At 34.6% G+C, this 9429-nt stretch overlaps 1 long non-coding RNA gene across 1 annotated transcript; it reads left to right on the forward strand.

The window, feature by feature from the left end:
- The first annotated feature begins 90 nt into the window (after window positions 1-90).
- LOC127557970 (uncharacterized) lies at window positions 91-6080 on the forward strand. Its single transcript, XR_007952687.1, has 2 exons — window positions 91-217; window positions 4065-6080. It is a non-coding gene; the product is annotated as an uncharacterized LOC127557970 (long non-coding RNA).
- Window positions 6081-9429: the final 3349 nt, after the last annotated feature.

Genomic DNA, 9429 nt, shown 5'->3' on the forward strand with positions numbered 1-9429 from the left:
TGCAATTGCTATAAATTTAGAACAGAGAGGTCTGGTATTGAATAGTGTTGAAGACCAGAATCTCACTACAATCTATTTCTTTGAACAGATCACAAAATTAAAGCAACAGAAGGAATATGCGAAACAAGTTAAGGAATACAACATGAAAGCTCTGTCCTCTGGATCAAAACCACAAACAGCAAAACCTGAGAGTAAACCTTCCATTTCTCGGCAGAAGGTAAGATGAGTTCTCATACCTGGATCTTAGTTCCAATAAGGCTTAATCATAAGCCAAATTTTGACCCTTTCTCCCTTTTGAAGACTAAAATATATTAGTGGGTTTTTTCTTACTACGGGAATACTTTGTCCAAAATAATTATGTAATGTAATTAAATAATATTTAACACTCAGCATATATTTGATGCTATATTACACCAGTCATTAGTTCTTTGTTCATTAGGCTTAATTCTCTACATGCATTTTTTTCCTATGTAGGATTTTCCCCCAGCTTAGAACATATAACAAATAAAACAAGCAAGTATCTGTATGAAAATTTCTTCATCTATAAAAAGATGGATTGAACTTTGTGATCATTCAGGGCCCTTCTACCTTTAGATCAATTGATTAGCACTTTCATCATCCTTTGATGCCATCACATATTACCTAAGAAATTAATCATTTCTTATTTCTCATCCATATGTTAGAAAGAATTTTCTTTTTATTTCTTCCTAACTCAACCCCCAGATTAGGATATTTTAGGGACATATTTATAGGTACCTGTCCAAGAAAAAAAAAAGATTTTGTAAAACCAAAATGATGGTGTTCTCAAAAGTCATTCAGTCACAAGTTGTGAAGTTAGTGAAACAGGCATTACAAAGTCACAAGGCTTTGGAGCACAGCCCTCTAACTGAAAGACATCCAGTTTTGACAGCAAAGTCAGACATTTTGAATGAGGAACAAATTATACTCTGGTGATTTTAGAAATTTGTACTTCAAGTTCCTTTTCAAGATTGTCAATTAAATTAAGTCTTCTATCCTAAGTCCCCTGTATTATCTACTTGAGTTTTAATGGTTCCACTTTTTATTTTTATAATAATTTATTGTTTATTCGTGAATAGATTCAAAATGGCAGATTGTCTAACAGGGAATTCCCACAGAAGGCACTTCCTTTAAGGCTCTCCTCTTAAAACTCCTACAATCTGACTTCTGTTCTTATCATTCCACTAAAATTGCCTTCCCCAAAGTTGTTAAGGATCTCTTGAGTTACAGATCCAATGGCCTTTTTCCTCAGTTCATTCTCTGACTTTTTTGCAGTCTTTGACACTTGGTCATCATTGTCTCCTCTTTGATTCTTCTAGATTTTTCAGTATACCTTTCTCCTCTGGTTTTTCTTCAATATAATCTGACCACCCCTTCTCTGTTGTCTCATTTGCTAGATCTTCCTCCAGATCACACCATCTGACTATAGAGCATCCCTCTGGGATCTGTCCTGGGTCATCTTCTCTTCTCCCTCTGTGCTTCTTCACTTTGTAATCTCATCAGCTCCCATGGAGTTAATTACTGTATGCTGATTCTCAAATCTACCTTTCCTTCTTAAATCTCTCCTTTGACCTCCAATCTCCCATCTGTCTTTCAAACATCTCAGACTTGATCTCCACTAGATAACTGAAATTCATTAAGATTAAAACATAACTTTTTTTCCCCACTGACTACTACCCGCCCTCCACCTTCCCTATTAGTGTAGATTCCATAACCATCATCAGTCCCTCAAATTTTCAACCTAATAGTTAGTCCTCAATAACTCTTGCCAACATCACCCCCATCCAAATTGTTGCCAGATCCTGTCAATTTCATCTATGCAGCATCTCCTTTCTCTGACACAGCCCTGACCTTGGTGCAAGTCCTTGTTATTATTGCATCAGCCGTCTGCTAGGTCTCAAGCCTTTCCTCACTCCAATCCATCCTCCATTCAGCCACTAAAATGATTTTCCTAAAGCACATATCTGATCATGTCAGCCTCTACTCAATAAACTCCAGTGTTTCCTTCAGAGAGAAGATAGAATGCCCTACCCCCTCATACCTTTCTTATATCTTAATTCCCCAAAATATGTTTTTAATCCAGTGATATTGTCTGATTTGTATTCCATGAATAAAACACTACATCTCTTGGCTCCAGGCATTTTTCACTAACTGTCCCCTTCCTGAAACACTTTCTCTCCTCCATTTGAATTTCCTTAGTCCTGATTAAAATCTCACTTCTATAGGAAACCTTCCCCAAACCCTCTTAATTCTAGTACTTTCCTTCTGTTACTTATTTGCTATTGATCTTATAAGTAACTTGCTTTGTGCATATATGTTCACATGTTGACTTCCCTACTAGATTTCTGAGCTTCTTGAAGTCAGGGATTGTCTTTTGCTTCTTTTTGTCTTCCTAATGCTTAACACAGTTTCTATCACATAGAAAATACATAATGAATGTTGATTGATTGATTGATTGATTGATTGGCTTAAGAAGAGCAGCACAATGAAATCATTGCATGTAGAGTTAGAAAACCTGGATTAAAATTCACCTTTACCATTTAAATAGTTTTGTGATCTCTCTGAATATTAATTTTCTTATCTCTGAAATTGAAATCATTCTATATATTTACATAAATTATAAAGCTGTTAAAGAATGAAATAAGATAACATGGTGCAATGAGACTGAATGTGGGATCTAGAATCAGGAAGACTGGAATTCAAATTTGACCTCAGACACTTATTAGCTGTGTGACCCTGGGCAAATCGCTTAACCCTGTTTGTCTCAGTTTCCTCATCTCTAAATTGAGCTAGAGGAGGAAGTGGCAAAGCACTCCAGTATCTCTGCCAAGAAAAGCCCAAATGTAGTCATGAATACTCAAGCATGATTGAAATGACTTAATAACAAAAAAAATACTTTTCTTTGTTTATTCTATAACAGTATTGTATAATAACACATATAATATGCACCATTAAAAATTTTATATTCAAACATCTGGAGAACTCTCCAGTTAGAATTTTTTTAAGCATTTTGCATTGGTGACTGTTCTACAAATCTTAAATTAATGGCTGGAATCCTGAGAAGTTAAATTTACTTGCCCAGTATTACATAGCCATTATGTCAGAGGTAGGATTTAATCCCATGTCATCCTGACCCTAAGACTCGTCATCTTTTTATTGCCTTACCCTGACACCTTTTGAAACATCTAAATAAAAGGGTTTTATGAATATGATAGACATAAATTAAAAATCTAGAATTTTGTTAGAGAATTTTTTCCCTATTGCTGGCCCAAAATAGACTTTTAGTGCTCATTTCAGCTATTGAAGATGTTTTTATTATTATTTCATTATGTATTTGGTATTGTTGAATATTAAAGCTGGATACTATGACGAGTTTTAACATTGCACTCAACAATTTTGTGAACATTGAAATATCTTTTTTCAATATTGACCTCAGAAATAAAAAATTAATTATAGTAGAATGAATGTTTCTCAGAAGCACTTAGATTTTTTTAAAGATACACCAAATAGAAAAAGAAAGTGATTTTCTTTATCTAAAAGCTTCTGAAACTCTGGGAATAGCAATTGCTTCTATAACTATGGCTATATTTTATATGACCTGCAATTATGCCTTCTGTTTTCAGCTGAAATCAGTCTTTTTGGGATGAAAAGGTCTTGCTATTGTTGTAAAAGAAATTTGGTTTGAATGAGAATATCAGACTAATTTAGACATACACATCTCTGACATTTTGAGGAAGCTGAATTTTATTCTGAGGTCATTCCAAGAAAAAAGAAAACGTGATTCAATCTTGGTCTGTGCATTTTTCCTACATAGCACTGTATGGTGCTTAGTTTATTTTGTTTAAATTGTGTTGCATTATGTTGAATTATGTTCATTTTCAATTTGAGCTCTTATTTTACATGATTTTGCATGTGATAGAGAAAAAGCAGGTTACTAATTAAAAGTTCCTTTATAATACAAATAGGAATTTTCTAAAATGGATTTTATAGATGGCAGTCTGGTATTATTTTCCCTTTCAAATGGATTTTAATCTTCATATTTTCAGGCTTTGGAATATGCTAAAAAAATTCCGAAACCTAAACCAGTTTTGCCACCGAATCTGAATGATCAAGAATTGAAGCAAACGAGCAATTCATCTGTTTCTGGAAAAGAAAGGAATTTACCTGAAATCTCATTACTAGAAGTGCTACAGAGCAGACACGAAAGAGAAAAACAGGCTGTTGCTGCTTTCAAAGTCCTTCACATAGTATAGAAAATGTGTCCTTATGAAGACCTAGTAGGGGCAAAATTTATGAAAAAAGGGAACTCCAATACACAATACAATTGTTCCCTATAGACAGGGACTGCCTTTTTTTCTAATCAGGATACAGTCTATATATGTTTCTATAGGATTAAAAATATTGGGCCATATTACATGGCTCCAGAATCTGCTTTCTTTTGGGTCAGAAATTATATTGAAATCATTTACTTTTCAAATCAGTAAGAATTTGAACATTAAAGCCTTTTAGTTTAATAATATTGGATATTTTGATTTTTTAATATGCTTATTTTTGTTTTATAAAATTCTACCAATGATGTTGTATGAAATTAATTTGCTCATACTTATCTCTTTCTTGTTAAGGAAAATATTTTTAAAAGAATTTCATTTTTTCCCGCAATAAAATTTACATAGACTATTTGATCACAAGTAAATTTTGAATCAATATTTTATAAAATTATGAAAATAATAAATGGAGTTTCATATAATGTATGTGTGTGCTTATATGGAAAAATCCAGAAATGGGAGCACATTTAATTGTACCCATTCAAAATGAGCAGATTTTAACTTTCTCTTCTAAGAAAGCATCAGTTAGATTTAATTGAGTAGATCCAGAAGTACCCAACTGAATTCAGGCACATCTAGACAAATGTTCTTGAAAAAAAAATCATTTCAATACCACATACATTTATTAAGCACTTACCAGATGCTAGGCACTAGGTTAGATACTAGGAAAACAAAGAAGAAATACAACACAGTTCATATCTTCAAGGAGCAAAGGAGAAAGCCAGATAAAATGCTAAAAGAAAATATGAAGGGGAAATCTTTTTCAACTAGGTTTCATGGAAATGACACGAAGTTGAGTCTTCAAAAAAGAGAATTTCAAAAGTTGTTCAGGCATAGGAAATGATCTGTATAAGCGCCAACTTTAGAGAATACAGGTAAAATTGGGGAAACTTTGGCCAGTGAAATTTGGCTAAGACATAAAAGACATAAAGAGGAAGGAGTGTGAAGGAAAAAAAGTTAAAGTTAAATCGTAGGTGTGCTAGTTTAAGGAGTTTTTATTTTAGCCTATTTTATTACAGTAGATCTACTAATGCAGAGGTGTAATCTGATTACACCAGATGTCACTAATGCAGAGATGTGATTTTATTATACAGGATGTCTCAAAAGTCTTACTTGCTTTTATGACCTTTAGAACTTAAAAATTATTGTTTTGGAGCATGGATTGGACAGGAACCTGAGAATGGAGAAGGAAATAAGGTTAGTGCAACATAACCTAGGGAAGAGGTGATATGGACCTCAAATAGGTGGTAGAAGTATTTGTGTAGAAGAAGAGCCAGATGCACAAAATGTTTTAGAGATTGAATTGACAGGACCTTGAAATGGATTTGGGGTGAGGGAGAGAGTTAGAGAGAGAAAGGGGGGAGGAATGATAAAAAAAAGAAAGCTTCAAAGTTCTGTACCTGGATTACTGGATAGATAGTAGAACATCAATAAAAATAAAAAAATTGGAGAAGAAACAGGTTTCAAGAAGACTCATTTTTATCTGGATACATAAATTTTCTTAGGCCATCTGCACATCTCAAATAATTCAAAACAATGTCAATTGTACTCTTATGCCACTGCAATAACTTCCAAGATGATTCTAGACAAACTTAAATAATTGTACAGTTGCTAATTCATATTTGGGTCATTTATTGAATGTAAGTTTCGATCATTAGCTTTGCTAATTTACTTGTTCTGCCTAAAATATATCTGTAAAATTTCCCATTTCTTAAAATAAATCATTATTGGAGAATAGCAATTTTTTACTGATTTCCTTACTATACCCAATCCTATGTGGAAAGTTTAAATATGCATGACCATATCTAGTTATGCTTATTATATGTAGAGGCAAAATTTTATTTTTCTACATGTGGGTATATATGTGTCCAATTTATGAATTTATATTCAATGCATAGAAACCTTTTATATAAGTTGGTATGTAATAAAAGCTGCACAGAAATTTAGATGCCTCCCTCCCAAAGCCACCATGCCATTAGATGCAAAACAGCAATCACATCAAGAAGAAAAAGATATAAAAAACTAGAAAATTATTCCAGGAATTTTTTTTATTACATAATTTAACAAAGGAGGGTGCCAAAAGTCAGGATTTGGAATCTTAGAAAATATCTTAGAATCATTTACTATATACATGGGAAATTGAGGGCTACAGATATTACGTGACTTGTGTAATACCCTACAGTAGTTATTTGGAAGATCCCAAATCTTTATGAGTATTACTATTACTGTAACTCCAGCCAAGCGCCCTTGAAATGTTTGAGTTTCCAAAAAGCAGAGATGCTCCAGGGTACTAATGAAGACATTTGGAGGTAGATGGTTGACATAGCTCACATTTAAGTAGTGCTTTAAAGTTTATAAAGCACTTTCTTTATATAACCCATTCCCCCTGTTCTGTCAGCTGAGTTCATAAATACTGAATTCCATCTTGGAATCTTACCATTCCTCTTCCATTAAGTAATAAACCTATTTAACTCATGTACTGGAAAATCTCAGACTATAGCTCACATATATTTCATATTTAGATTTCTACCAATATAGAAAAAAATGGTCCTCAGGCCTAAGGATACTTTGAGGATTCAAGGATACAGTGTAGATGTCAGCATTCAATGAAAATAATGCAAATTACAGGCTTAGGACAACCTTTATTCAACCCACAGAAGTCAGAGAAAACAAACTTATAGACATTAAATAGACAAATGCAGAAAACACATAAAATATTTTCAATGACCCATAAATGACTAATACAATTCTCTTTCCTCTTTGGAGAGCTCTACTTCTCCAGGATCCTAAAGTCCTTCAGACTCATGGTAAACTCTTCTCAAAAGGGGTTGTTAGATAATATTCTGACAATTACTTGAATTCCATTTTTACCCCTACAAAGCCCTATATAAACACTGAATCTTATATTATTCCTAGAGCTTAGAGTCCCCTCAAAAGGGAAACATACTTAGGATGCCCATCATCCCATTATTTTCATGATTTATCACCCCACAAATCCATATAAATATACAGTTTAAATGGTACTACTATAAGAACTTTCCATTGAGTGGATGCCCATCAGCTGGGAAATAGCTGAATAAGTTATGGTATATGAATAAATATAATGGAATATTATTGTTCCATAAGAAATGATGAGCAAGCTGATTTCAGAAAACCCTGGACAAATTTCAGTGAACTGATGCTCAGTGAAGTGAGCAGAACCAGGATAACAGATTAACTGTGATGATCAGCTGTAATGAACTTGGCTCTTTTCAACAATGAGGTGATTCAAGGGAATTCCAGTAGACTAGTGATGGAAAATGCCATCCTCATCCAGAGAGAGAACTATGAAGACTGAATGAGGGTCAGATCATAGCATTTTTACCTTTTTGTCATCATCGTTTGGTTTTTTTTTTTCTTTTTTTCCCTTTTGCTCTGATTTCTTGCATGGCATGAAGAATATGGAAATATGTTTAGAAGAACTGCTCATGATTAAGTTGTATCAGATTACTTGCTGAAAAGATGTGGCTCTTTTCAACAATGAGGTGATTCAAGGGAATTCCAATAGACTTGTGATAGAAAGTTCCAGCCTCATCCAGAGAGAGAACTATGGAGACTGAATGTGGGTCAAAATTTTCACCTTTTTGTTGTCATCATTGGTTGGATTTTTGTCCTTTTTTTCCCTTTTGATCTGATTTTTCTTTCATAGCATGAAGAATATGGAAATATGTTTAGAAGAACTGCTCATGATTAAGCTATATCAGATTGCTTGCTTTCTTGAGAAGAGGGAGAAAAATTTGGAACACAAGGTCTTGCAAAGGTGAATGTTGAAAATTATTTTTGCATGTATTTGAAAAAATAAGATACTATTTTCACAAATTTAATTTAATTTTAAAAATTAAATTAAATTACTATTTTAAAATTAATTTTTAAAAAATAACTTTTATTCCCCTCAGAAGAGAAACAAAATTAAGGTTGCTAGACAATTCCCTTATCATTGGATCCTTAAAATCCGAATTAAACATAGTAAGAGTTCAAAGCCTTGTGCTTTTGCTTCTCTTTATCATACCTTTATTCCCTTGATATTCTTCCAACTTTGAGGCAATTGGTGTTAAGTGACTTGCCCAGGGTCACACAGCTAGGACGTATGATGTGTCTGAGGTTGGATTTGAACTCATATTCTTGAGGGCTGGTGTTCTATCCACTGTGCCATCTAGGTGTTCTCAGCTTCTTATTCTGAAACATATAACAGGATTTTGATGGTAAATTTTTTTTAATGGTTATTCAGTAGTTGGATCGTACCTTCAGGAACAGTGCTTGTCCACAGGAATTACTTTCCAGGGATATGTCTGAAGTAGTCTGAGTATGTTGCTGTTCCTGAAGTTCTTGGGTCCAGGGTCTCCATCGGGGTCTGAAGAGTTATAGTGGTCAAGATGGTGGCGATGGTGATAGTTTGATTTTCTTGTCATGTGCTACTCCCTGGATCTCCTTCCAGGTGTCTAGGTGAGCTTGCCTGCGCCGATTAGCAGCTAACTGGTAGTTGGGGAGCTTTTCTGTGGAGAAGCTCTTTCCGGATGATTGGCTGAGGGTCTGGGCTTCTCCCAAGACAGTTGCAGGAGGTAAGTAGGAAGTAAAACAGGGTTCCTGTGCCTGTCTGACTCTTCTTCGATATTGTTCCTTATACACCATGATTTTCCCTCCAATAAGGCTGTGGAGGTCTGGTAGTTTGAGGGGCACTGCTAATCCAAAAGCTCTTGGGTTCCGTTTTCTGGGTTGTTCCCCATCACGATCCGAGGAAAGGTGGTGGTGGTTTGGCTTGCCTAGTACATACTGCCTCCCGTTTCTCACTAAATCAAAATCCTAAACAAAAAGGTTACCACCCTGAAGACCAAATCGCGGTAGCCCTTTGAACCCTCTTGCACCCCCAAAATACACTCTGAGTTGGTTATGTCAGTATTATCCCTGTTTTATAGATAAGAAAACTAAAGTTGAAGTGACTTTGCCAGAACTACATAGTAAACAGCAGAGCTAAGACATGTCAAGATGTTGGGAGATACCGGGATTTCCTCAGCTAAGGTCCAGCAAGCGGGCTGTGCCCTGATCTTGC

The sequence above is a fragment of the Antechinus flavipes genome, chromosome 3 (genome assembly GCF_016432865.1).
Source record: "Antechinus flavipes isolate AdamAnt ecotype Samford, QLD, Australia chromosome 3, AdamAnt_v2, whole genome shotgun sequence".
In the NCBI taxonomy this organism is placed as follows: Eukaryota; Metazoa; Chordata; class Mammalia; order Dasyuromorphia; family Dasyuridae; genus Antechinus; species Antechinus flavipes.